Here is a 27,052-nt window from a genome sequence, read left to right as displayed (position 1 = left end):
TTACACCAAATTAAAGGAGGATTTTTTTACTTTTTTTTTTTGTATTTCTTCGATAAATATCATTTCCTTCTCAGCCAAATGTCAGTCCATCACTTACAGAGGCAATGTGCAACTGTAGGAACTTATTTTAATCATGGAGTAATTATAGCATTTTTGCTGCTTATGTATTTTTTCTAATTTCAGGTCTTTTTTGGCTCGTGACTTTTATAAAGAGAGAATTTTAACAACTTTTATCAGCTGAGCTTTTAATTTATATTAAAGTGAATTTTATATTTAACATATATATAAATTTAAATTTGAATTTTATATATAACATGTAATTTGAATTTAAATTTGGAAAATAATACCCCACATTTTGAACGGGACAATAAATTAAATTATTTTTAAATTAATGGGTAGAAATGAGTTGGATAATATATATATTAAAATATAAAAAGTGATCCTCAGATTAATTAAATTATACCAGAGATGAACAAGATATTGTTTTAATTATTTCATTCTTGACTGACTTGCTTACCAGCTGGGGAAAATTACTAGGCATATTATGTTTTATTGTACTCTCTATCTAAAAAAAACGTGACTTGATCTTTATAAGTCGCGATGATTTCTGATTGACTTAGATTCAGAGGTATTCTACTTTCTCCGTTTAAAAAGGAATGGTAACAAACAATCTACGTAGTCTCAATTGGGACATTGTTTCTAATTTTATAAGAGAAGTGTTAGATGACAATGATTCCTTATTTGCTTGAATATAGGATTCCCCTATAGATATTAATAAGTCTCTTATGTAAACTCAAAGTCCTTTATTAATTAGGATAGCTCTTTCCTTTTTGTATTCAAACTCTATTATGTACATCATCAGCACACTTATATATATACATATATTATGGTTGCCTTGGTCACGGCAGACAAGACCAAGAGAGCTGACCTCTTCTTTGTACGTTTTAATTTGGTATCAAGAGCCAACTTTTTTTTTCTTTCCGCCACCATGGACAGCCCCAACCAGTCCATTGCCGCTGCTGTTCAGCCACATTCATCTTCTTCCACACATCTCTCTATAATTGACTCCAACTCCCAAACAATTGCCCTTCCCGGCCTTCCGATAAAACTTGATCGAGAAAATTATTACCTTTGACAATCTACCGTATATTCTGCCTTTGAAGCCTTTGATTTGGAGGGTCATCTTGATGGAACTAATGCTCCATCTGCCACTATCTTAACCACTACTCAGGGCACATCTGAATCCACACCAAATCCGGCCTTCACGGCTTGGAAGAAGCGGGACAAAATCCTTCTTCTTTGGCTCAAAACTACCATGAGCCATTCTATCATACCTTACATAATGCACATTCGTACCACTCGTGAAGCTTGGTCATATCTTTCCAACCTCTATCAATCTCAATCCCGAGCCCGAGTCATGTAACTTCGCCACCAACTCCAAACCACCACTAAGGGTTCTTCCACCATTATGGACTATGTTGACAAGAAACGAACTATATCCCATAGTCTAGCCCTTGCTGCCCGTCCCATATCAGACGAAGAACTTATGAGTGCTATTTTGTTCGGGTTAGACTCTTCCTATGGCCCTTTTCGCTCTGCCATTAACCCTCAACTTGATAACCTCACCACTGACTCACTTCTTGGTTTACTTCTCCAAGAAGAGGAGAAACTGGCTGAGGAAACCAAATCCCTCCAACTTCAAGCCAATGCCATATCTCGTCAATACTCCAATCGCTCCCCAATCACTGGATATCCTAATCAACAAAGTTGCACCACCTCTCAAAAATCCTCCAGTCGCCCGACCAATACCAACCCCCTCGTTCCTCTAATAAATCATCACCTCGCATTATCTGTCAAATATGTGAGAAACCCAACCACCATGCTCGTAATTGCTACAACCGCAACAACATAGATTCCTACCCACCTAATCGATCCTCTAACCGTCCACAAGCCAATTTGGTTACTCCCTCGACTAATTCTATGATGTCTCCTTCGGCTATTGTTGATAATTCATGGTTTGCAGACTCAGGTGCCACCAATCATGTTACGTCGGACTTGTCTCAACTATCCATTCACACGGACTATAATGGTGAGGACCAACTTGCTGTAGGTAATGGCCAAAAACTCTCTATTAATCACATTGGCTCCTCTAAGCTTTCTTGTGCTACTCGACCTCTTCATCTTAATAAAATTCTTCATGTTCCTTCCATCACCAAGAGTTTACTGAGTGTTTCTTAATTTACTAAGGATAATAATGTCTTTATGGAATTTCACCCCTCTTGTTGTTTTGTGAAGGATCCTCAGGGAAAAATACTACTTCGAGGGTCAATTGATAATGGTTTATATCGTTTGGATGGTGGTGGGCTTCCTGTTATCTCATCTTCAACTCCTCGTGCTTTTGTCTTCTCTCGAGCATCACTCCAAGCGTGGCATGAACGCCTTGGTCATCCTCACGAGCAACTTTTATATCGTCTAGTCTCTAGTTTTAATCTTCCAGTGTCGTCCACTAAAATGCCTACAGTTTGTGGATCTTGTCAATTAGGAAAAAGGCATAGGCTCCCTTTAGCTTCTTCCTCAAGTCGTAGCTTATTCCCTTTCGATTTGGTGTATTCTGATGTTTGGGGGCCTTCTCCGCATCTTTCTATTAATGGAAATAAGTATTTTGTTCAGTTTCTTGATGATTTCACTAAATTTGTTTGGATATTTTTCTTGTCAACAAAATCTCAAGTTCTTGATGTTTTTAAATACTTTCATAAGATGGTTTACACACAATTTGGCAAAAAGATCAAAACTTTGCAAACTGATTGGGGTGGAGAGTATCGTAATGTATCTTCATATGCCCAATCCATTGGCATAACTCATCGTCTCTCTTGTCCTCACACTCACGAACAAAATGGGGCTCCTGAAAGACGTAACCGCACCATTGTGGAAAAAAGGACTAACTTTACTTACTCACGCATGTCTTCCATATCAATACTGGGAGCATGCATTTTCTACCGCCACATACCTACATAACCGCACCATCACTCCCATATTATCCTTTAAATCAACCTATCAAGCTCTATATCATCGTCCACCGGACTACCAACTTCTTCAAAAATTTGGGTGTCTATGCTACCCTTTTCTACGTCCTTACAATAATCGTAAAATTGATTTTCGCTCTCTTCCCCGTGTCTTCTTGGGTTATAGTTCGAAGCATAAAGGCTATCTATGTCATTATCCCCCCACCAATAGGATGTATATTGCTCGTCATGTGACATTCGACGAAGATAAATTTCCCTATCCTCATNTCGAAGCATAAAGGTTATCTATGTCATTATCCCCCCACCAATAGGCTGTATATTGCTCGTCATGTGACATTCGACGAAGATAAATTTCCCTATCCTCATTACAAAACATTTTCTTCTTGCTCCAGTGACAACTCACCACCCTCCTCCTTAACTTCTCTACAATCAATTTTCAACTCTTTTCCCACAGTTGTTGCCTCACCTTTACTCCATTCACTGGCAGATTCACATTCCTCGTCCTCACTACCCACTCAATCCCTACAAGTACCTCATTCCTCTAACACAACATCTCCACCACAAAATACATGTCCGCCCACCATCGCGTCCTCTACTTTAAGCTCATATCAGAATGCTCCCACATATTTCAGGCCTGCTACTTCTTCCAATCATCCTATGACCACGAGAGCTCAAACAAATTCCCTCAAGCCTAAAACACTCACTGTATCTCGCCATTCTATCCCAGTTTCATCCGCCATGGAAAGTGAACCAAAAACCTATAAGCAAGCTGCATCCTCTCCTGAGTGGTTGTGCGCCATGGAAGCTGAGTATCAAGCATTGCGCCGTAACTGCACTTGGACACTGGCTCCCTGCCTTCCCAATGCAAATGTGGTGGGTTGCAAATGGGTATACCGTATTAAGCGACGAGCAGATGGGTCAATCGAAAGGTACAAAGCTCGCTTAGTCGCCAAAGGTTTTCATCAAGAAGAGGGGGTGGATTTCCATGATACATTCAGCCCAGTTGTCAAACCTTCAACAATCAGACTTGTCTTATCTTATGCAGTGTCTAAAGGTTGGGCTATTAAGCAATTAGATGTTAACAATGCATTCCTTAATGGTGACCTTATGGAGGTTGTTTACATGTCTCAATCACCAGGCTTTATTGACAAGTCTCACCCACATTTTGTGTGTCGCTTGGCGAAGGCGTTATATGGACTAAAACAAGTTCCCCGCACCTAGTTTCTCAAGCTCAAAACATTTCTCCTATCGCATGGCTATACTTGTTGTTACTCTGACTCATCCTTGTTTGTCCGTCATACTCCCTCCTCCACTACCTACCTCTTGGTATATGTGGACGATATCATCATAACGGATAGTGATCCCTCTTATATATCCTCATTCACCCAATCCCTTGATCTTCAGTTCTCTTTGAAAGACCTTGGTAATCTCTCATTTTTCTTGGGTATTGAAGTAACTCGTGTCGGATCTGGGATGCATCTCTCTCAAACTAGCTACATTCGAGATTTACTCACTCGAACAAAAATGACAGATTGCAAGCCTTCTCCTTCTCCAGCGAACACCATATTCCAATTGTCCAAACATGGTGAAACCTTTGATGATCCATAATTATTTAGGAGCATTGTTGGGGCTCTTCAATATGCGACCGTTACACGACCAGAGATCTCCTTCTCGGTTAGTCGTGTTTGTCAATACATGCAGAATCCTACACTGGATCATTGGAAAGCCGTGAAACGGATCCTTCACTATCTCAAAGGCTCCCTTACGCATGATATATCCATCACACCATCCACTTCATCTACTATAAATGTCTACTGTGATGCAGGGTGGGCTGCTGATCCTGATGACCGTCGTTCTCATCATGGCTTTGCTGTATATTATGGTCCTAATCTAATCAGTTGGTCCTCACGGAAGCAAAAGGTAGTAGCTCGGTCCAACACTGAAGCTGAATATCGTGCCATTGCATTTGCCGCATCAGAAGTATCTTGGATAGCTAGTTTGATTAAGGAACTCCGGTTGCCTTGTCCTCGCCCTCCCGTGATATTCTGTGATAACATCAGTGCCATTTATCTCACTGCCAATCCTGTCTTTCATCAAAGGTCGAAGCATATTGAAATTGACTATCACTTTGTTCGCGAAAAGGTTGCTTGTGGCCAGCTTTGTGTTAAGTACATTCCTTCCACTGATCAAACTGCTGATGTGTTCACTAAAGCTCTAAGCTCCTCTCGTTTTGCTCATCTACGATCCAAGCTCACTGTCTCCAAACCTGACATGCGCTTGCCCGGGGGTGTTAGATGACAATGATTCCTTATTTGCTTGAATATAGGATTCCCCTATAGATATTAATAAGTCTCTTATGTAAACTCAAAGTCCTTTATTAATTAGGATAGCTCTTTCCTTTTTGTATTCAAACTCTATTATGTACATCATCAGCACACCTATATATATACATATATTATGGTAGCCTTGGTCACGGCAGACAAGACCAAGAGAGCTGACCTCTTCTTTGTACGTTTTAATTAGAAGTCATTTGGAAATAAGATAAGTCGTACTCTCTCAATTACAATTGATATAACATAGTAATTTGAATCAACACAGTTTGAGAAATATATGAAAACTTTTGAAATTCATGATTTTACACATGTTACATTACTTGAGTCGAGGATCGATTGTAAATAGTTTTTCTACTTCCATAAAATAAGTTTAAGGTTCTATATACACTACTCTACTCAAATCTCACTTATGAAATTATAACGTGTATGTTGTCATTGTAATTAATCTGAAAAAAAAGTATAAGAGTCTATCCAAATTAGGAAGTTATTTTTGTCACTGTATTTTTTTTTTTGGTTAACTATTAGGTTATAATCACATGTTAAAATGATACGCTAAGTAATTTTTTACACAAAATTGTATAGATAAAATAAAGTTCCGCTTCTTTTTGGTCCGATGAAATAAAGTTTTTGATGCTAGTAATTAATACTAAATAAAATGGATCAAGATACTTTGAAGCTCTACAGAAAAAAAATCATGTAGAAAAATGAGACCTTAAACATCAAAACGAAAAAAAAATACAAAAAATGATGTGAAATTTAACTTTTATACAATTCTATTGCTTAAATTTTTTAATTATCTTAAGAAGTACATGTTATAATTCATATATTGATGGTTGTCTTTGATATTTTATTAAAAAATATATGCAATAACCTAAACTCCTTTCTAGTCATTGATAAAAGATTAAGAAGATTTATTATCCCATTCAAAATGTGAAGGGTGTGCATTATTTTCCTAACCAAAAATGTTAAAGGGGTAAAGTGAGCTTTTCTTAACAACAAATTTGGTTGAATGATTTTATCAGAGGAAAGTAATAAGTTAAGTGACTTTATTGATGCAAAATAAAATTTAAGAATTTTACTATATATTTTATTATAATTGAATGATCTTTTGAGATATTTATTCAAAAACAAAATATAACATAGTGGGCGACATGACGGATCTATGTGTATGGGTGGGATGCCACGGCACCTGATGACCTCGGTTAAAACTTTATATATATATATGTATGTCTATGTAAATGTATGACAAAATATTATATATTACACTTGTCACTCATTAAACAAAGTTTTGAATGGTGTAATTGGCAATAGACTTTATGTTGAGCGTGAGCGTCAAGGGTTATGCCTTGCTTCCCCCCATTAGTCCTTCTTTATTTGTTATTATTTATTTATCTATTAAATAATTTTTTTCTGTATTATCTATTAATTACAGATCAATATTAAATTTTGAACGTTTATAAATATTAATAAAAATATATTTAGATAGTATTTAAAAAAATTAAAATGATGGATATTATTAGGGAAAAATGTCTAAAATATATCCGAACTTTGACCGAAATTGTTGTAACAATACTGAACTTTGGAAAGGACCTTTTACTCCCTGCACTATTTAATAGTGTATTTTAAAGGTATATATGTGTCCACGTGGACATCATAAATATTGCATCATTATAAATAGTAATGTGTCCGCGTGGGCACATATATACCTTTAAAATACACTATTAGTTAGTATAGGGGCAAAAAGGTCCTCCATAAAGTTTGATATCGTAACAACAATTTCTGCCAAAGTTGGAGTATTTTTCAGACCCTGTTCCCATATTATTATGTTAAATTTTTTGAATTTAAAGATTCTTTAAATCTTTAACGTCACGCTAAATAGAGATAACTGGGTTGAAGCTATAATTTTTTTAATTTTTTTTTCTCAATTATATGGTATTAGATGATTTATACAAATTTGATTTTTTTTTAGGAAAAATGTATAAGTAACCCCCAACCTATGCCCGAAATTCCAGAGACACTTATACTATACTAAGGTCCTATTACCCCCCCCCCCCCGAACTTATTTTATAAATAATTTTCTACCCCTTTTCAGCCTACGTGGCACTATCAACCAGATAGCTTGAAAAAATTGTCAACACGCGCTGGGCCTAGAAGATAGTGCCACATAGGCCGAAAAGGGGTAGAAAATTATTTATAAAATAAGTTCGGGGGGGGGGGGNGGGGGGGGGGGGAGGGTAATAGGACCTTAGTATAGTATAAGTGTGTCTCTGAGATTTCGGGAATAGATTGGGGGGTACTTATGCATTTTTCCTTTTTTTTTTAATGTGAAAAATCTCTTGTTTTCTCAAAGTTATAGAGATTAAGGTCTCTTATTCCTAAAATAAAAAAATTATTTAAATAAATATCTTTATTATTAGAATATCTAAAAGAAAATATTATTTTGAATATGCATATTTGATGAATTTGTTTATTAAAAAAACTAAATAACCTGAATAATAACATAAAACTAAATCATGGATCCACCTCTGATAAATGATGTCTATCAACATTCAATGAAAATTTTGACTCATAAAAAAAGACTAGTAAATATACCTTAACAATAGTCTTGTCCATAAAGAAACAAGATACTGAATATGGGAAGAAAAAGCATAAATTCACCCTTGAGTTTGTCTCAAAAAGTCAGTTACACGCTTAAATTATTATGACAATAGAATTGATTATTCTTGAGATGAGTAGTATCGTTGAGTTCTGCGTTCCGAGTCCTTGAGTCCTTGAGTTCTGAGTACTGAGTTTCATAATGCTTCATCTCCATAATTTCGCATGAACCCTATGAATTGAGTTATAAATTTTGAGAAGCTTTTTAAAGCCAATATTTGAGTTTTAAACTGAGTTTTTGAGAAAGTAAAGATGAGTTTTGAGAAAGAGTTTTTAAAACATGATTAGTATGACAGTCGAGTATTTCATCAATATTTAAACAGTATGGTATCCAGATATACCATCAATGTTTATGCAGTATGACTTCCAGAGTCATCAATGATCATATCACAATATGATTTTGATATATTTTTGAGAAAGAGTTTTCAAGTATGAAATAAGTAAGAGTATAAAGGAATTAAGTATTCCCAAAGGTATCAGTTTTTACATTGATAAAAGAGAAACTTTGATTTCTAAATGAGTTATGAGTTCAAAGATATTTCAAGAGCAGTTACCTCTTTAAAGAGGATATTTTGAGCAATTATCTCAAACCAGATGTCACGACCCGAGCCTACACCCTAAACGTGGCCAACACTCAAGAACTATTGTTGGTCCCCAAGCGAACCCTCATCCTGGTTGACTACAACCGAAAGACTAACTTAAGCATCAAATTAAAAGAAACATTTAAAAACAGTTTACTGAATCTCAAAACTTTGTTGAATATACTGAGTATGAAACATAAGTTTAAATAAAATATCTGAAACTGAAAGACTCTCCAAAACTGTCTATCTATGAAGCCTATAATGTATACAAGGATAAGAGTTGGGACAAGACCCATGACTCTAACAACTCATAAAAATTGGAGTCCTCCAGAAGCAAGGAGGTCTTACTCAAAAGCTGATGAAATGATCTCAACGGACACTTGTTGAGGATCCTAAGAACATGTATCTGCATCATTAAAAGACGCAAGTCGAATGACATCAATACATTGAATGTATGAGTATGTAATATAGCTTAATAGCATATAACTGAGAGAAAGGACTGCAATAGACCTACATCTTTTAATGATGCAAATACAAGTTCTTAGGATCCTCAACAAGAGTCCGTTGAGGTTAGTTCGTCTGCTCGCCAACTTTTGAGTAAGACTTCCTTGCTTTCGGAGGACTCCAACTTTATGAATTGTTAGTATTAGTAACATTTTGAGTAGTCGTGGGTCTTGTCCTGACACTCGTCTATATATAGTAGAGGCTTCATAGATAGACGGTTTTAGAAAGTCTTTCAATTTTTAGATGTTTTATTAAACTTATGATTCATACTCAGTATATTCAGTAAAGTTTTGAGATTTAGTAAGTTGTTTTTAGCCGTTTCTTTCAATTTAATGCTTACGTATGCTTGAGTTAGTCTTTCGCTTGTAGTTAGTAAGGATGAGGGTTCTCTTGGGGACCATCAATGGTTCTCGAGTGCCGGTCACGTCCAGGGTATAGGCTCGGGTCGTGACATATGAAATACGGGTACTCCTACCACCCCAACCGAACCTCCACAACTACAACCTGTATAAAATCAGCTAAACCTAGCAGTTCACAATTTACAAAGCACATAACTCAATAACAACACTCCAACAATTACAGATCATCACACACGAGATCAAGTTCATCAATCATAAGTTCCACAGAAAGGCACTCACAAATTCACAAATCATAAAAATTTGCAATGCAATGCCATGTATGGTAATAAATGTCTGACCTAGTGATACACACATGTTGTCTCTCAGTTTGGAACCCATGGGGGACATATCTGTTAATGCATCTATCGCAGGGTGCAACACACCCTCGATAATTAAATTTGTCACGGCGTACGACACGTCACTCGAATCATAATATCTATTGCAACGCGCGACACATTCCTCGATAATAGAATTTGTCGTAGCGTGCACCATGTCCCTTAATAATAAAATCCATCGTGGAATATGGAACGTCCCTCAAATCATAATATACGTCACAACGCGCGACACGTCCCTCGAAATGGTATATTCTTTTTAATTTCTTATTCTTCCTCAATTCACATAACACTTGTCACAACCATGTCTCAGAACCAATGCAAATGACATGTTCACACATTAATGAGAAGATGATCATTTCTATAACAATGCACAATTCACAACAACACAAACGTGATACAACATCAACAATGAATCAATAAGTCTTTCAAACCATTATCAACACATCACACACTAATAATTAATCACATTGTCTTTTACTACCCCTTTTTCAACATTAGAATTATTCAATATGAACAAGTCAACCCATCACCAAGTCTCATTACCACAAGGAAATACTCCCTCCGTTTCATAAAGAATGACCTGGTTTGACTTGACACGGAGTTTAAGTAAATTAAGAAGATTTTTGAATCTTGTGGTCCTAAATTAAAGTTATGTCAAATGTACAAAATTGCCCTTAATCTTGTGGTCTTAAACATGCCACGTGGAAAGCAAAAAGTAAAATGTTACCAAAAAAGGAAAGAGGTCATTCTTTTTTAAACTGACTAAAAAGGAAAGGAGGTCATTCTTTGTGAAACGGAGGGAGTACATGATTCTACACACTTAACAAGGGTTGAGAAATCCACATGCCTCAAATAATTGAACGATCACTCCGGGACTTGAGTCTTCCCCTTTCGTTGGACCTCCAAATCAATACAATCTACTCAAATAAATAATCACAATAAGATTTCAAAACTAATAACTCTCATGCATATTACTATGTGTCTAATCTAGACCCAAAAACTCACCCAAATCTATAATCAAGTTCCTAATCTTGATGTCAATTAACATGTCAATTCTCATATATTTTTTTTTCAAATTTCAAGCCTAGGGTTCTGTTCCAACTTTTTCAATATCATAATTCTAATGATATTCATATAATACAACATACCTAATATTTAATTATCTATTTCAATATATCAAAACTTGAATCATAATATAATTTTATATAAAAAAAAATTCCAACACAATTTTATCTCAATAGACAATTTTATTCTGACCCTCAATTTACAGCCTGATCATTGGAATATTGTTACCTCCAATTATGAATACTATAATTATTTTACATTGAATAATACGTAATATTTACCAAACAGTAGCCTCCAACACAGCCCGTAAAACAAAAGGGTATAACATCTTCAATAAGATGTGTTCCATTCTTTTTAATAAATCAAATACACTAATGGCTAGCATTTATTATGAACCACTTTTTCATTATTTGATTGGTTGAAAAGAAATTAAAAATAATAATTTAAAAGGAAAAGCATATCAAACTTCATAATACTATGTGTCCGCCGCAACCCTTGTGTTGCGACTTAAAGTTTATCCGCTCCCAAAGAACTTATTTTAGTATATATTAGTGAAGTGATATAGGATATTAAATAAATTATGGATTTGATTCATTAATTATCAATTAAATAAATTAATTTAAATTATCTCTCAATTAAAAGATTGTGATTAAATGAATAGTTCAAATTTCTCATTTAAAATTTATGAAAAAGGTCTATTATAAAAGAGAGAGAATTAGTTTTCAAAATGACCTAACGGGTCATTACATGAATGACAATTGATGCTCATCAAGTTGTACGATTAACTGATTGTCCGTCCGCAATTTGTGAGGAACTGATTGTCCGTCATCAAAATATCCAACAGTACCCGCATAAATGCTCGTCATCACATTTATACAGGATTCCATTACCTGTAATCCAATCAACATATTCAAGTAACACACTAGCACCTCGAAAAAAAGTCTCTAAACTTACCTTAAATCGAAATCCAAAAAGTCAAATTATGACTTTGCCCTTTCTCAAAGCCTCAAAATGAGCCCAATCAGGTCAAATACATAATCTACATAAATCAATGAATCTGTAGGCACCCCTATTCTTATACCTCTATTCTGAGCTCAAAAGTCAACCCTAACACCTTGTTTGGATGGTTGTTATCGGTTTAATTGTATTGTATTGTTAGTTGAAATACAATGTTTGTTTTGATTGTTGCTTAAATTATATTGTATCGTATCGTTTAAATCCATCGTTAGGTAATAGTGAAAATACTCATTTTATGTAATGAACGATTTGGTGTGACCGCATCGTTATCCTAATATTTTCTTCTCATTTTGTCTTTATTTATTATTTAATAATCATATTCCATCTTTTATCCTACCTTTTCATAGTAGTTCTACCCCGTATCATGCTTTTCTTGTAAGTTTATCATTCAAATTATGGATATGTAGCATTATGTAACGACGGAGAACGATACAATTTATTCAAACATTGTATTCATTAAAATAATACAATACAGTTCAATACTAACACAATACAAAACAATACGATACATTGTAAACAATACGTAACAACCATCCAAAAGCGTACAAGGGCACAATTGGATTTTTTTTTATTGAAAATCAAGTTACACATGATCTAAGGAACTCAAATATAAAATTTCATCAAAAACCAAATTCAAATTAAATCAACCTTCAAATCCCCAAAATATGATGATATCATTACTTTAGGCCCACAATTTCCAATTTCCCAATTGAAGCATAGATGATTATGAATTTCCTACCTTGATTGTGCAAATGATATTAAGACATAAACCAATTTAATATTAAATTAAAAACAATATAAATCTTCTATTGGGAATTAATCAGGAACATATATATGGAGTATATATCAATAAACTCTGTGAATTTTGCTACAAAATAAGAATATTATAATTAGAGAAAATACCCCTAAACTTGGCAACAAAATTTACTTTAGTACTTTTACTTTACGGGTAATTATTTACCCCCTAATCTCTTTACAAGTGAATTTAAATACACCCAAACAGTTGACGTGGCAAGTCAAAAAAAAAATTCAGTGTGTAAATGTAAAAAATTAAAGAGAGAAAAAAATAATTGGGCCCCAATATTTTTCTTGTTAGCCAATAAATTTTCTTTTCTTCATATTTCTTATACCTTACCACCCCCATCCCTTACACTCTGTTTGGATCATTGTTGTCCATTGTATTGTATTGTATCGTTACTATACCTACAATATTTATTTTGATTGTTACTTAAAATGTATTGTATTGTATTGTTAAATTTTGTTGTTACGTAACAATGAAAACTCCTATTTTATGGAACAACCGATTTGGTGTGTTCCCATTGTTACTTAATTTCTTTTTCCAATTATATCTTTACATAATATTTTAAAATACTATTTTACCCTTTACTTTATATTATTTAATTCTAGTCAAACCTCCTACCCTAGAATATTAAGGATAATTTAGTAAATTTATAAATTACAATACAATATGATACAATCAAACCAAACAATTAAAATGCTATTAAACAACAACAAACAATACAGTCTAGCCAAACATTGTATCTACCATGCATAGAGTACAATACAATAGAGTACAATACAATACAATACATTATGAAACAATGGGTAGCAATGATCCAAACAGAGTGTTAGTATACCACCAGCCCCATCCCACTCCTTCATCTTCCTTACACCCCACCACTTCTTTGTTCTTCTTCTTCGAACCCTTACCTCTTTCTCCTTCAAAACTCTCATCCCGACCCTATTTCTCCTCTTCGAACCCCCATCCCCACCTTCTATCTTCCTCTTCAGACCTTGCCGCCTCAATCATCACCTGCATCGCCCTTTTCTTCTTCTTTTTTCATTGAACTTTCCATCTTTCTCCTTCTTTGAAATGCCCCCTCCCCCACCCCCATTTCATTTCGATTATTAAAAGGGTGTAATGAAAAGGGGGGAAATAGAAAAATGAACAATTTGTTCTTGCTTCAAATGGTAGTGTTTGAATGTGATGAACTTTAAGCTCTTTTCAATGAAAAAATTATAATTCGTTCATCTCAAATTAAATTTCAGTTGTTATTATTTATTTGTTTTGATAATGTTTCTTAAAAATTGATGTGTTTTTATGAGAATGGTTTTAAGATCTTGGATCAATCTTTCAATTCTTACTTGAGTTTGTTCAATTGCAATCTTGACTGAGTTGAGGAACATGCAAGCTCATTTTTTGAGATTTTTTTACTTTCAAAATTATGAATAAACAAAAAGAAATAAAAAAGAATTTAAAAAATCAAATTTTAAATAATGTTCAATGTGGCACTGATATGACAATGATCTGGCGCTGATGTATCGATGACATGGCACATGTGGAATGCATTTGCCATTGAAAAGAGATTATAGGGGTAAATAATTATATGTAAAGTTAAAATATTAAAGTAAGTTTTGCTACCAAGTTTTGGGGGAATTTTATGTGTTTTCTCTTATAATTAACATAAAGACTAAACATATGGAGGTAACCAAAGGGAGAAAAAGACGAGTAACTCATAATGTAAACTTTAATATAAGTCATTATGTAATCAAGGCAACATTTATAAATTCAAATCACAATAACAATTACAAATTAATTTCGAATTGCTTTAGCAAACTCTATTATACCAATAAAATTCATCAAATCGTGACTTTCTAATTTTATTGGAAATTTTCTAATAGGTGGTTCATTAAATGTAACTTCACAAGTGACTGGACCACTCACAATAGCAGAAACAAAATTTCTTGACTCAGAAAACTTATTTGCATCAAATTTTTCAATTGATGTTGTAGCGTCATCTATCGAACCATCATAATTTTCCTTACAAATCTGAAGACATTCTTTGAGAACATGTTCTTTTGCTTGCTCTAGTAGACTTACAATTTCATTGTAAATATGTTTTGTCTTTGATAAACACTGTCGAAGAAGAATATGCACCAAACTTTTTTTATCAGCAGAAGAACTCTTAGGATCCGCTCTAAGAGAATTGATGCATGTTTTGAAGTCTTTAGACGTTCGATAAACATCTTCTATTAAGTCTCCCGATGAAAAAGTACCACAAGATAAAGATAACAAAAAATACTATTAATGTTTTCATGGAATTCATCTTCAAATATATTTTCTAAGTTAAGATGCAGGGTGGTTCTTATAGCTAGCATTCAATACTCATATTTTCTTTCTTTTCCATAATAGATAATGTAGATATTATTGTATCAAGATTATGGTAATCATACCTTACCTGTTATGAAACAAACTAGTAATTAGTACGTACTATCTTTCAATTAGGCATGCAAATAATCTGTATATTAATTCACCCCAAATCTAATTTTCAATCATTTTTTTACCGTTAATATGATTAAAATCAGATAATAAAAATGCTAGTAAAATAATTATTATATCTCAAAAATAATAATACTAATCATTTTATTTATTGTATTCTACCTATAATTACTAATCGTTGATAACCTCTTCTTCATTAACCATTATTTTGAAATCAATTAAGACATTGATTATATTTATTATATTGCCTTAATAAGCTTTTCCTAATAAGGTAATTTGGAGCAATCAAACGGTTTTTTCAACTTAAATCTGGACATTTAGTCAAAATATGTGTATAGTATAATTTACATAAATTTCATAGTGTTAAGAGCTAATTATATTATTTTTCTACTCTTTTTTAAATTACAAGAATCCCTTAAAATTTATAGATTTCGGATACATCACTGGATTTTCGGATATATCACTGGATTTCCGGATATATCACTGGATTTCTGGATACATCATTGGACTTCCGAATACATAAGAGAGGGACGTATCCGAGAGAGAAGGAATATATCTGAGAGGGGATAGGACCTCCGAATACATAGGAGAGAGATATATCAGAGAGAAGAGGGATGTATCTAAGAGAGAAGTGATGTACTAGAGAGGGTAGAGATGTATCCGAGGGAGATAGGGATGTATTAGCAAGAGGGGAGTGATGTATCCGAGAGGGGATTTTTGAAAGTTTTTTTAAATGGTAAGTAATTTTGATAATGGTAAAATAAAATGTATATTTAGGTAATTTTTCCTAATTATAATTTACGTAAATCTCATAGTGTTAAGAGCTAATTACATTATTTCCCTACTTTTTTTCAAATTACAAAAATCTCTTAAAACTTATGAATTTCGGATACATCACTGGACTTCCGGAGATATCAGCAGACATTCGGGGATGTATCTGAGAAGGGAGGGATGTATCAGAGAAGGGATAGGATATCCAGATACATAGGGCAATGATGTATCCGAGAGGGAATGAATGTATCCGAGAGGGAAGGGATGCATCAGAGAGGGGAGAGATGTATCAATGAGAGAGGAGTGTTTTATCCGAGAGGAGATTTAAAAAAAAATTAATGGTAGGGAATTTTAGAGATTATAGTAATTAAATAAGATGTGTATTTATGTAATTTTTCCATAATTATTTTGTCATAGACTAGTTATTTCTTAAATAAACGTATCAATTATTGACCCTCCACAATATTAATTAATTGTTGAACTTCTTTAATTTCAAACAATTTAAAATAATTATCTTTATAAGATTAAAAAAAATCAAGTTGTTTTAAGATAGTTTTGTCATTTTAAAAATAAGTAATGTTTTATTTTTAAAATTCAAGAGAAAAACTTTTATTTCTAATAATATTAGATTAAAATATTTCACCGACTTCAATAGAAGTATGTGCCATAGATGGGATTAAAAAAATAGAAGTATGTAGCATAGATGAATATGATCTACATAAGTTGATTGGGTAAATCTACTTCTACTACTACTTGGCTATAAGTGTGGATAACCACACAGGTGGCGGTTAACATGCCTACTTCACTTGTGTGGTTCTAGACGTACATATACATTTGTCTACTTTTTTCCTTCATTTTAATTTATTTGTCTTGTTTTTTAATCTTTTATATTTAAAAATTGCGTACAATTTTTGAGAAACCAACAAGCTTGTTACTATAGACGCTTGAGTTTGACATTGTTTATAAGAAAAACTATATTGGTGGATCCTAAGTAAGGTATTAATGTGTACAAGTTGTGAAGTGTATTTCGAGGATCTAATTAGGGATCAGTGATTTAATTATAAGACAAAAGAAGTGGATTGATATTGAGATGATAAGTTTATGATTAAAGGAAGTCCTAACAAGTATACTTGTGTGAAGGCAATAGAGGTTTTTGGTAAGAAAGTGTGTATACAATTTGGGTTAGTCCTTTGAATTTGGTTGGTATAACTAGGTTAAGATATCATGTCGATGATAATGTGGACTTCGAGATGATGACAATGATCATTGAGTATAATGGTAATAATAGTTCGATAGATTATGATTAGGATGCGACAATAAGATAAGGATTTTTTGTTAAACGATTTTTGTATGGTAATGAAGACCTGCAGGTATTTAAAATTGTGGTTTTCTACTATTTGGTGAGCAACATGATCTTATTGAAAGTTGTAGGATGTGCTGGGACACCACTTGAATAGAATTGAAAGGAGCTAGAACCATAATATAGAAAAATAGTGTGATATAGTTTAGCCTTCGATAAGAGGAGAGAGTAATAATATTTACTCTGATTGCAAGGGTCAAAAATGTATATTCATAGGGTTAAGAATTGGGTTCAGAGACATGCAATTTCATCTACTTTGTTCTGATTATGGTAATAGTGTCAAGGGTTCATCAGATGGGTTGAAAAACTGTTGAGAAAGATTTGACAAAAAAGTCTACAGACGTTCGGCTCGAGTGTTGTGATAAGTCCTTTTGTGGTTCGAGTTTGGTAACTGGTACGGTTGAAATCTGAACTTAAGTCTTCCATTGTAAGTCTAGGTTTTTGGTAGTATGTTTTGTCAAGGTATGAATTGGTAAGGTAAGAAACGATCGATCGCCTTAAGTATTGAACATTTCAGAGGACTTGTGCATGATTTGGGTTGTTACTTTTGATTGTTAAAAGACCTCAAGAAAAGTTTCACTTAAAGTTTTGGTCTAAAGTATGTGGTGAAGTGTCATGGATTGTTAGTCAAAGGATAATATAAGTAAGCGAGTTAGCGAAAGGAACATGAGTCTGGTTTATTAAAGGTTGTATGAAGTTTCGTCTTTGATTTTAGATATGACTATGAGATGTGAACAGGTTCAGCATAGACTTACTAAAGGATTATTAATGATTTTTATGAAGATTGAGTTTGGTTTAGGTGACAAACAGTGATGGGTGGAAGATGTTGTGTTTGTATGTTGGTTTGGATTGTTCAAATTATGGGAGGCGACTTATGGATGTGCAACGATGAAACGACATGTTTCCGTCGTTATAGAAAAGTCATAAGAGAAAAATTTTGGACCGAAAAACTTTTTCGTAGTAACTTGAAAATTCCTAGCGTAGTCCAGATTTGGACGAAATCAGAGCCAGTGAGTTCTAGGAAGATCTGGTAGCGAATGATAGATCTAATTATGAATTTTATTACATGAGTGGATAACTAAGACGTTAAGGAACTCGTACGACTTTACAAAATACAATTCGTGCAAGTAGAACTCCCAAAACTGATCTTAGCGTGGAAGGGTAGTTTCTGAGTGTCATGGGATGGAGGTGTGTTGTGAAATGGGGGTTTGAAACTCTTAAATTAGCTCCTTGTTTTCATGCAAGCCGCCAATGTGGGATTTTTCCCGCTAGGGCGGGGCCGTTGTGGCGGGATGAGGGTTGATATAGCGGGCCAGTCGCGAATTAAGTTGCAAATAAACCCCCAAAATGCCATTATTCTGTTGTTTTTGTTTTTGAGAGTTAGGAGACGACCCCAGACGAGTTCTTGACAGTTTTCCACGAAAATTGGTGTTGAATGTAAGGTTTTCGCTCCCCAATTCCATTTTTCAATCCTAGAACGTAAAATCTTGATTGTATATCATTGGGGAAGTGTTTTAAACAGTTTTGGATGGTGGGAAAAACCCCAGCTGCTCCTTAGGATCATAATTTGAGTCTTGGGTTATTGAGTTTGTCATAATTCGAATAAATTATACCTTAATTATTGATCCCCGTATTGAATTATTTGTTTGTAGACCTAGAGAAAGCGGAAAGAATCCGAAAAGGGAAGAATCAAGTTTTTTAGGAGGGTTCAAGCTTTGTTCGAGGTAGGTGATGGTTGTGATTTCATGTTGGTGTGATGTATGTTAGTAATTACTTCATTATAATGCAAGTATGTATGCGAATGTTGCATTATTGATCACAGTAATCGTAAATGAGTATGAATGAATAATTGTATGCCACGAATCAACACTTGATTGTATGATTATGAGAATGTACATTGTGATTGTGATTGTGGCTTGTTGAATGGATCGGGTGTTATTTTCCAACACACTAACTTGGATTGGGTGCCACATTCCAGCGCATATATGGGATCGGATGTCACGTCCGGCACACTAACTTGGATCGGGTACCACGTACCGATACACTAACAGTTTGGGCGTGGGTTCCAGAAATGATGACTGATATTGTATATGTTTGGTATATTCCTATTTTATCATATTGTGATTACTTGGATATATTTAACTTATTGGGATAGCCGCGTGATCCTACCAGTACACGGTGGTTGTGTACTGATACTGCACTTGTTCTTTCTTTGTTGAGTACATGGCATTTTCAGGCGGCTACTGACATACCTCGTTTAGAAGACCAGTGATTGATCGAATTCAAGGGTGATCCAGTTCTTCCAGGCTCCCATGAATTCTCCTTTTGCTCAGTCCATCTTATTCGGACTTGGATTAGTACTTTAGTTATTGGTATGTTTAATTGGAGTGTACCCATTTTCTTTAGACTTATGGTTCCTTGTTAGAGTTTCGGTACATTGACTTTCATGTTCTAAAGAATAATTTCCGCATTTGTTTGTTAGACTTTTGGAGTTTATGGGAACTCTATTTGACTCTTGCATCTAAACCTACTTCTGTATCTTTAAATGCCTTGTAATTGACTTAGTTGTGTAATTCTTGGGTTAGCTAATTAGTAGTAATAGTTCTCCCACTGGAGGATTAGTGTGGGTGTCAATCACAATGGTCTGGATTATGACAAAGTTGGTATCAAAGCCCTAGGTTTGTTGATCTCGGTGTACCAAAATGACTCTAGTAAAGTCTTGTGGAACTGTACGGAGATGTCTGTACTTTTCTTCGAGAGGCTATAGGACTTTAGGAAATATCTCTGTTTTCTTTTGTCTCATTTCGTGCTATAACTTGGTTCCAATTGGTATCTGGTGATCCAAATTGGTATCTAATCTCCTTGACTCTTCTGTCCGCAGATGGTTAACACTAGGTTCAACGGCGTCAGGCCCGTAGCTCCCGTCAATGCGCCAGCTAAGGAATCCGCAGTAAGAGGCCTCGATCGAGGCAGGGGTAGAGAGAGAGCAATGAGTAGAGGCCGATGAAGGGTAGCACCTTCTAGGGATGGAGCTCCGGTTGAGAATATTCCCAGAAATGAGAATCCTCGTGCGCATCATGAAGAGATAGAGGAGAATATTGGGGTTGAGGGTAAGGAGAATGTTGGACAAGAGGAAGAAGTGCAGGCCCAAGACTACATGTATTCCTCCCTTAGACCCAGTGCTAGCTCAACATATTATGTTGTTCCTGAAAGGATTGGTTGGTCATGGAGTGCTTCCCTCAGTTCAAGCGACTCAAGCCAATCCCCCTATTGCTATCACTGTCCCCAAGATGGGTGGAACTGTAGGTAATGATGCTTTCTTCCGTCCTTTGTTGAGTCCTGTTATGACTGGTAATGGACACGAGATGTTAACTAAGTTCCTAAAATTAAAACCATATATGTTCCATGGTTCCGAGAGTGAGGTCGCCTATGAGTTCATTCTAGATTGTTATGAGAGGCTTCATAAGTTGGAATTGTCCATCAGCATGTGATAGAGTTTGTGACCTTTCAACTTCAAGATGAGGCTAAGCAGTGGTGGAGGGCTTATGTGGAATGTAGATCTTCAGTGTTACCCCCACCCACTTGGACCCAGTTTCATGCTTTGTTCTTGGAGAAGTATGTGCCCCGGACTTTGAGAGATCATAAAAAGGATGAGTTCATGGCTTTGAAGCAGGGTGGTATGTCGGTAGCTGCTTATGAAGCTAAGTTACATGCTTTGTCTAGATATACTATGCAACTGGTGACTACTGAGGAAGAGAGGATCCGCTTATTTGTTAAGGGAATAAATTCTGAGTTGCAGGTATTTTCTGTACACATGACTTCTGCGGGGAAAAGTTTTAATGAGGTAACAAATTTAGTGAAGAAAGTGGAGGGGGTGAGGCGAGATGGTCAGGCTAAGGCATTGGCTAAGAAAGCTAAGAATACATGTAAATATTAGGGTTCTTACTCCAGAAGTTCAGGGAAGCTGACACTTGTAGCCCCGCCAATTCAATCAACTATGCCTACTTCTACATGTAATTACTCGGGAACTCCACATCAGAATTTGATTCAGGATAGCCAGGGAGCCGCACCTTCGATGGGCAGTAGGCCATCCTTCGATTGTACTTGTTATAATTGTGGAGAACCTGGTCATATGAAGAGAGATTGTTCCCATCCGCATATCTTGGATTTCACGCAACAGCAGACTAGAGCAGTGGTACCTGCGGGAAATAGTAATAATGGTTGAGGGTGTCCACAAGGTTTGCGAGGAGAAAATCAGTGATGTCGTGTAGGTCTGGGTAATGGTAACGCAGGTAGAGGTATAGTGTAGCCAGGCAGGGAAGTCGCCCGTCATAATGACAGGGCTCAGTGTTATGCCTTTCCGGGCAAGACTGAGGCGGAGGCATCTGATGCAGTGATCACAAGTACTATTCTTGTCTGTGACCAGATGACTAATGTGTTATTTTATTCAGGTTCTACTTATTCTTATGTGTCCATTAAGTTTGTCTTGGGATTTGATATGATTTGTGATATACTTGATGTCCCCATCCATGTTTTTACCCCAGTTGGAGAGTCTGTCATAGTCACTCATGTCTATAGTGCTTGTCCTATTTTATTTATGGGTTTTCAGACTTAGGCTGATTCGGTGATTTTGGGCATAACTGACTTTGATATAATCTTAGGCATAACTTGGTTGTCCCCCTATTATGTTGTGTTAAATTGTAATACTAAGTCTGTGACTCTAGAGATACCCGAAAGAGAAAAATTAGAGTGGGAAGGGGTGTACAAGCCTAAGCTACCTAAGAGCATATCCTCCATTCGGGCTAGGAAACTGGTAGGGCAGGGTTGTTTGGCTTATTTGGCTCATATTCGGAATGCTGATGTTGAGTCTTCATTTATTGAGTCTATTCCTGTGGTGTCAGAATTTACAGAAGTGTTTTCTACTCATTTACCCGGTATGCCTCCGGACAGAGATATAGATTTCTGCATTGATTTGGAACCTGGTACCCGCCCCATTTCAATTCCTCCATATCGCATGGCTCCGGTAGAGTTGAGAGGGCTTAAGGCTCAAATTCAAGAACTATTTGATAAGGGTTTCATCCATCCTAGTGCTACCCCATGGGGTGCTCTATCTTGCTTGTTAAGAAAAAAGATGGTAATATGAGGATGTGTATAGATTACCGACAATTGAATAGGGTCACCATTCGAAACAAGTACCCATTGCCTTGAATAGATGATCTTTTTTACCAGTTGCAAGGTGCATCAATTTTCCCTAAGATTGGTCTAAGGTCTGGTTACCATCAGTTGAAGATTAGGCCTAAGGATGTGCCCAAGACGACATTTAGAACCCGTTATGGGCACTACGAGTTTCTAGTTATGTCGTTTGGGTTAACTAATGTGCCTGCAACTTTCATGAGTTTGATGAATGGGGTGGTCAAACCATTTCTTGATTCGTTTATTATAGTATTTATTGATGACAACCTAGTTTACTCGAAAAATGAGGAATAGCATGTCGACCATCTTCGTATTGTTCTGGGTGTTCTTGGAAAACAAGAGTTGTATGTAAAATTTTCTAAGTGTGAATTTTGGTTGACTTCGGTTGCCTTTTTGGGGTATGTAGTTTTATGGGAAGGGGTAATGGTAGATCCCCAAAAGATTGAAGCGGTTAAGAATTTGGTTCGACCTAGCTCTGTGACTGAAGTTAGGAGTTTTGTGAGGCTCGCTAGCTTCTATCATCAATTTGTAAAGAATTTTGCTTTCGTTGCCACGCATCTGACTAGATTAACCAAGAAAGAGGTACCCTTTGAATGAACTGAAAAGTGTGACGAGAGCTTTCAAAAGATCAAGACTCTTTTGACCACAATACTTATTCTAACACTATCGGTGGAAGGTAGGGATTTTATTTTTATTGTGATGCCTCCCATTCGGGTTTGGGTGTTATGTTAATGCAGGATAAAAATGTCATAGCTTATGCATCGCGACAGTTGGAGGTACATAAGAAGAATTACCCAACACATGATTTAGAGTTGGCAGCGATAGTGTTTGCTCTTAAGATCTGGCAATATTACCTCTATGGTGTCAAGTGTGAGGTGTTTACTGATCATCTTAGCTTGCAATATGTGTTTACTCAAAAGGATATGAATTTGATACATCGAAGGTGGATGGAGTTACTCAAAGATTATAATGTGACCATCCAGTATCATCCAGGCAAGGCTAATGTGGTGGCATGCGCGCTAAGTAGGAAGGCGGTAAGTATGGGTAACATAGCTTGCTTGAGTGTATCCAAACGACCTTTAACTAAGGAAATTCAGACGTTGGAGTCTAACTTCATGCAATTGGGCATCTTAGAGAAAGGTTGGGTGTTAGCTAGCATTGAAGTAAGGGCCACGTTCATTGAGGAGATCAATGCCAAACAGTTTGAGGATGAGCTTTTGAAAGAGCTTAGAAATAAAACAGTGTCTGGCAAGGCACAAGAGACCACTCTTGATGCGGGAGGTGTGCTCAGTTTTGAAGGAAGGATTTTTGTTCCAAGAGTGGGTAACTTGATTCAAAATTTATTGGAAGAATCCCATGGTTAGCGGTATTCCATTCATCCGGGTGTGACCAATGTACCGAGATTTGAAGCAACTATATTGGTGGCCGGGCATGAAGAAAGATATAGCGGAGTTTGTAGCTAAGTGTTAAAATTGCCAACAAGTAAAGTATGAACATCGAAGGCCTGTAGGTTTGCTTCAAATGATGTCAATTATGGAATGGAAGTGAGAAAGAATAGCCATGGATTTTGTGGTTGGTCTTCCCAAAACTTTGGGAAAGTATGATTCTATTTGGGAAGTGGTCGACAAATTGACTAAGTCAACCTATTTTATTCCATTAAGAATTGATTATAATGCTCAACAATTGGCTAATGTGTATGTAAAAGAGATAGTAAGGCTGCACGGGGTACCCCTTTCTATTATCTCAGACCGTGGTACACAGTTCACCTCCAAGTTTTGGAGGAAATTACATGATGAATTGAGCACACAACTCACTTTTAGTACATCTTTTCATCTGCAGATGGACGGGTAGTCGGAGAGGACTATCCAAGTGTTAGAGGACATGTTGAGGGCATGTGTGATTGACTTTAGAGGTCATTGGGATAAGTTCCTACACTTGTGTGANTCTGCAGATGGACGGGCAGTCGGAGAGGATTATCCAAGTGTTAGAGGACATGTTGAGGGCATGTGTGATTGACTTTAGAGGTCATTGGGATAAGTTCCTACACTTGTGTGAGTTCTCCTATAATAATAGTTATCACTCCAGCATAGATATGGCACTGTTTGAGGCACTCTATGGGAGGGGATGTAGATCACCCATTGGATAGTTCGAGTCTGGAGATGTGAAACCTTTGGGGGTTGATTTAGTGATGGATTCTCAAGATAAAGTGAGGAGTATCAAGCAAAGCTTTTAGCAACGACAGAAAAAGTATGCAGACCATAAGGTAAGAGACATAACATTTCAGACGGGTGAGAAAGTTCTTCTTAAAGTATCACCCATGAAAGGGGTGATGAGATTTGGGAAGAAGGGCAAGTTTAGTCCTCGATACATTGGTCCATTTGAGATTCTATATTGTGTAGGACCAGTAGCATATAGATTAGCTCTACCTCCTAACCTATCGGGAGTTCATCCGATATTTCATGTGTCCATGTTGAAGAGATATTATGGTGACGGGGATTACATTATAAAATGAGACTCAGTGTTTCTAGACAAAGACCTTCAGTATGAGGAGGAACCGATTGTAATTCTTGATGGTGATGTGCGAAAGCTGAGGACCAAAGAGATTAAGTCCGTAAAATTTCAATGGAAGCATCGTCCAGTTGAGAAAGCTACTTGAAAAACCGAGAATGATATGCGAGAAAAGTATCCCAGTTGTTCGTCGATTCAGGTACTACTCCACCCTTACTTTAGCCTGTTTTTCCTAAGTTTGTCACTCGGGGACGAGTGATGGGTAAATTGGTATCTATTGTAACGACCTGTCCCTATCGTTATAGAAAAGCCATTGAGGAAAAATTTTGGGCCGAAAAACTTTTTCGTAGTAACTTGAAAATTCCTAGCCTAGTCCAGATTTGGACGAAATTTGAGGCAGTGAGTTCTAGGAAGATCTAGTAGCGAATGAGAGATCTAATTATGAATTTGATTACATCAGTGGATAGCTAAGATGTTAAGGAACCCGTACGACTTTACGGAACTGAATTCGGGTGAGTAGAACTCCTGAAACTGATCTTAGCGTGGAAAGGTAGCTTCTGAGTGTCATGGGATGAATGTGTGTTGTGTAATGGGGGTTTGAAAATCTTAAATTAGCTTATTGTTTTCGTGCAAGCCGCCAAGATGGGATTTTTCCTGTCAGGGCGGGGCGGCTGTGGCATAATGGGAGCCGCCATAGTGGGCCAATCGTGAATTAAGTCGGAAATAAACCAAAAAAAAATGCCATTATTTTGCAATTTTCATTTTTGAGAGCTAGGAGACGAGTTCTTGACAGTTTTCCACGAAAATTTGGTGCTAAAGGTAAGGTTTATGCTCCTCAATTCTGCTTTTCAATCCGTAAAACCTAAAATCTTGATTGTATATCGTTGGGGAAGGGTTTGAACGGTTTTGGATGGTGGGAAAAACCCTAGATGCACCTTAGGACCATAATTTGGGTCTTGGGTTATTGGGTTTGTCATAATCTAGGTAATTTAAACCTTAATTATTGATCCCCGTATTGAATTATTTGTTTGTAGACCTAGAGCAAGCAGACATAATCCAGAAAGGGAAGAATCAAGTTTCTTAGGAGGGTTCAAGATTTGTTCGAGGTAGGTGATGGTTGTGATTTCATGTTAGTGTGATGTATGTTAGTAATTACTTCATTTTAATGCATGCATGTATGTGAATGTTGCTTTACTGATCACCCTAATCGCAAATGAGTATGAATGAATAATTGTATGCCATGAATCAACATTTGATTGTATGATTATGAGAATGTACATTGTGATTGTGATTGTGGCTTGTTGAATGGATCGGGTGTTTCGTTCCAACACACTAACTTGGATCGGGTGCCACGTTCCGGCGCATATATGGGATCGGGTGTCACGTCCGACACACTAACTTGGATCGGGTACCATGTACCGATACATTAACAGTTTGGGTGTGGGTTCCATGAGGGGAACATTGACTTTTCATATAGATGTATTAGTGAGAATATGGAATTGTACATTGATCCTGAAATGATGACTGATATTGTATATGTTCGATATATGCATATTTTATCATGTTGTGGTTACTTGGATATATTTTACTTATTGGAATAGTCGTGTGATCCTACCAGTACACTGTGATTGTGTACTGATACTGTACTTATTTTTTCTTTGTTGAGTACAGGGCATCTTCAGGCGGCTACTGACAAACCTTATTTAGAAGACCAGTAATCGATTGAATTCAAGGGTGAACCAATTCTTCCAGGCTACCATAAGAACTCCTTTTGCTCATTCCATCTTATTCAGACTTAGATTAGTACTTTAGATATTCGTATGTTTAATTGGGTTGTATCCATTTTCTTTAGGCTTATGGTTCCTTGTTAGAGTTTTGGTACATTGACTTTCAGGTTTTAGGGAATAATTTTCGCATTTGTTTGTTAGACTTTTGGAGTTTGTGAGCTCTATTTGACTATTGCATCTAAACCTGATTCCGTATCTTTAAATGTCTAGTAATTGGCTTAGTTGTGTAGTTCTTGGGTTAG

The 27,052-nt window shown here is 36.0% G+C and overlaps 1 pseudogene; it reads left to right on the top strand.

Moving 5' to 3' along the window:
* Positions 1 to 17,318: 17,318 nt before the first annotated feature.
* LOC125869656 (uncharacterized) lies at positions 17,319 to 25,734 on the top strand (annotated as a pseudogene).
* The last annotated feature ends 1,318 nt before the right edge of the window (positions 25,735 to 27,052 follow it).

The sequence above is a fragment of the Solanum stenotomum genome, chromosome 7 (genome assembly GCF_019186545.1).
Source record: "Solanum stenotomum isolate F172 chromosome 7, ASM1918654v1, whole genome shotgun sequence".
In the NCBI taxonomy this organism is placed as follows: Eukaryota; Viridiplantae; Streptophyta; class Magnoliopsida; order Solanales; family Solanaceae; genus Solanum; species Solanum stenotomum.
The sequence above is the reverse complement of the archived record's forward strand: the minus strand, read 5'-3'. Positions and strand labels throughout refer to the sequence as shown.